We start from the raw sequence: 3483 nt of genomic DNA, 5'->3' as shown, positions 1-3483 counted from the left end.
TGATGGAAACTACTAAGGCCAAAACGGGGAGGAACCCGCGGCGGAGGATGTCGAGACGTTAGAACGTCCCCTTCCTCTTAGAACACTGACTAACCCACGAGTACTGCCAGAGCAGATCAGTGTCTTGCAGAGCATGTGCTGTCCGAGCTCTCAGAGGTGCACTAGACCAGACAGTGGTCCTCACCTCAGTGCAGTTGGTACAGTCCGACTCCGCATCCGCCGCCCGGATGAATGGGAGCGGCACCAGGACCACGCCCCCGACCGTCTTGGTCCACAACTGTCCCTCCCTCCCGTGAGCGCCTCCTCCTGGCTGCAGGAATTGCTAGAGGAAAGCTTCTGGATGTCCCTTGGGGCTTCTGGTTCTCTTCCAGGAGTATGCATGTTAATCATGATGGACCCTGTAAATGCGGTCTCCTTCGTTCCCTTCAGTCCGGCAAGGGGAGGCACAGTAAATTATGAACACTGTGGAGAACTTAATTGTATGGCATAGATAAGTAATAGAAGGAATGGAACTTGAGGTGCTGCCTGGCAGTAGAACACTTTCTTGCCTAGCATCCATAAGGCCCTGGTGAGAGGGGAGGAAGTATGGCGCACAAGAGGATTAGGGGCAGAAATACGAGAGGAGGACTGGCCAGTGTCGATGAGGACCACGGAGCTCAGGGAAACTCAGACCTCAAAACTGAGGCTGACCTAGAGGCGGAGGGACTCAGAGGGCACTGAGGTACTGAATAATACTGCCTCACTGGACTCAACTGTCCATTTTGAGGTCCAGGGGCCACTGTGGCTCAGAAGGGATGCCTTTGATAGGAATAGAAGATAGACTGTGGATTTACTCAGGAAGTGGATGTGGGGGGGGGGGGGAGGAAGACTATGAAGATGAGAAGATAGGAGTCTACTTAGAAGGGAGAAAGCTAGAGTTATCCCCCAGAGAGCAGCAGAACAAAAGGCTGCTTTGGAGATAAATTGTGGGGACCAGCATTGGAACCTGGGATCTGGTGCTAAAAAGTCCAGATTCTGTAAAGAAACTCAAGGGTGAGGGTTTTTCTTTGAAGAAAACAAGGAAAGGAGAAACAAGCACATACATCAAGAAGGGATCTGGTGCCAAACATGGTAGCACAACCTTTAATATCAGAATGAGACAGGTGGACCTCTGTGAGTTCAAGGCTAGACTGGTACACATAGTAAATTCCAGAACAGCCAGGGCTACAAAGAGACCCTCTTTGTCTCAAAGGAAAGAAAGGACTTGGGAGCAGGAAGGATGGCTAGGTTGGAGGGGTGCTTGACTAGCCATGGGTTCATCTCTAGTACAAAATAAACTAGATTTGGAAGTATAGGTATATAGAAGGTTATCCTTGAATACATGGGGAGTTCAAAGTCTAGACTGCATGAGACTCTTAACTCAAAAAAGATGGTGCTGGGGATAAGATAGAACCTACTGAGACTCTGATAATATCAGCCCAGCCAAGGGGCTAAGGTTGTCTGCAGGAAGTATAGAGAAACTAGGGAGACTGAACAGGAAAGGCCAGCATAGTAACTGTTCAGTAAATTTGCTGGGAAGGGACAAATAAGCAGAAGTAGCTAAGAAGAGGCAATTCAAAGGAGTTTAAAAAGGAGACATATCACAGCTGGAAAGATGGTTCAGAGGTTAAGAAAATTGGCTGCTCTTCCAGAGATCCTGAGTTCAATTCCAGCAACCACATGGTGGCTGACAACCATCTATAATGAGATCTGATGCCCTCTTCGGCCTGTAGACAGAACTCGGTATACATAATAAACCTTTTTTTTTTTTTTTAAGAAGAAGAAAAAATATCAATAATCAATATTCCTAGTGGTGGGTCCAGCGAGGTGGTTACTGCTCTTCCAGAGAGCCAGAGTTCAATCCCCAGCATCCACATGGTGGCTCACAACCCTCTTTAACCCCAGCTGCAAGAGATTCAATGCCTCTGGCCTCTGAGGGCACCTACTCTTGTGTCTATACCCACATACAAACACATAACTAAAAAACTTTAAAAATATTGCTACTGCTTAGATGTAAAGAAAAAAGGACAGTGTCAGAGCCAGTTCCCTTGGAACATGTCCTGTTCTTCCCTTTCTGTGGGCCATCCAGCTGTATCCAGATGGAGGAGGATCTAGACTCCGGGACTTCTGACCCTCAGTTGTGTAGCTTTAGGTGAGTTTCTCATCCTCTTTGTGTCTTAGTGTCCTTTGCTGTAAGATAGGGATGGATATTGATCATGCTTGCTGCAGAGACCACTGTGAATACTGGTTGGGTAAATACAGGGAGAAAGCTTCATTTTGTGTTCAACATGATTAAAAAGGGGGGGGGGGCTGGGAGAACACCTTCACTCTGAAACAAATACGTCTTCTTCTCTCCCAGCTTGGATCTCCACTCATGTTGGTCCATCTGCACAAACACTGCCTACCTGGTGAAAACCATCAGATAGGGAGTACCTGTAAACACCCACTGAATCTCCTGGGAAGGAGAAAGACTAGCAGCCCTTAAAGAATCTGAAGCCCCTAGACAAAAGCCAGCCCCTCTGCCTACCTTCATTGCAGCTGCCTTTGTGGTGGGAGGAAGCTGCTGTAAAAGAAAAACTTTATAATAAACGAATGCAACCACAGTGACACATGAAAAACTCTTCCTCCGCATCTTTGAGCAGTCCACGACCTCGACAGCCACATCAGCCCCTGCTTATCTGAGTGTGGGAGGAAAGGTGCTGGCAGGGAGCTGCCCGTTGCTAAGCCAGGCCAACCCAGCATTGGTAGTACCTTTTTTTCCGTTGTTGTTGTTTTGACACAGGGTCTCTTGTAGTCCAAGCTGGCCTTAAACATGCTGTGTAGCCAAGGATAGCCTTGAATTCCCAATTCTTCTGCCTCTACCTATAAAGTGCAAGTAACACAGGCATGGATCAATCATGCCTAGCATTCTTCAAAGAAATCATGCCTTGAGAACATAGACACATATCTCTGCATCCCACCTGCTGATGCATCCCCCACCCCAACCCCAAAAACCTCTGGTGATATAAAACAACTTCTCTCCCCATACACATTGATGACCAGTACAGTCTCTATTGTATATACCCCACCCTCACATCAATGCTATGACTTATGCATGCTAATGGTGTTCCCTACTGGCCATTTCTTACACATTCATGCTAGTATACACATAGGAATACAACCTGCTCACATAGGCCAGCACCAGGAGGTGCCTACTGCATTTCTAATGTATGCTGGCACACACTGGTCCTATTGCATGCAGGAAAAGACAGGCATAGAAATGACATACGTGTTCTTGGCATTTATAGAAGGGTGTAACTAGGTTGTGTGTTCCCTTTATTCTCTCCAGCCTCTTCCAGAGGATTTAGCTCCTTCCCCTGTCATCTGAACATCGAGCAATACAGAGCTGGGTCAACACTGAGCCCTGACATTATCTTCTGCCCTACCTGATACCTAGCAGTAAGAATGCCAAACAGCGCCAGACAG

General features: G+C 47.3%; 1 long non-coding RNA gene across 1 annotated transcript; it reads right to left on the bottom strand.

Annotated features, from left to right (window-relative positions):
• Positions 1-1094: 1094 nt before the first annotated feature.
• LOC143434540 (uncharacterized) lies at positions 1095-2876 on the bottom strand. The gene is made up of 2 exons (XR_013104104.1): positions 2770-2876; positions 1095-2581 (listed from the first exon to the last, which is right to left on the bottom strand). It is a non-coding gene; the product is annotated as an uncharacterized LOC143434540 (long non-coding RNA).
• Between the last annotated feature and the right edge of the window lie 607 nt (positions 2877-3483).

This window comes from Arvicanthis niloticus, chromosome 1 (assembly GCF_011762505.2).
Source record: "Arvicanthis niloticus isolate mArvNil1 chromosome 1, mArvNil1.pat.X, whole genome shotgun sequence".
NCBI lineage: Eukaryota > Metazoa > Chordata > Mammalia > Rodentia > Muridae > Arvicanthis > Arvicanthis niloticus.
This window is presented reverse-complemented; position numbering and strand designations above follow the sequence as displayed.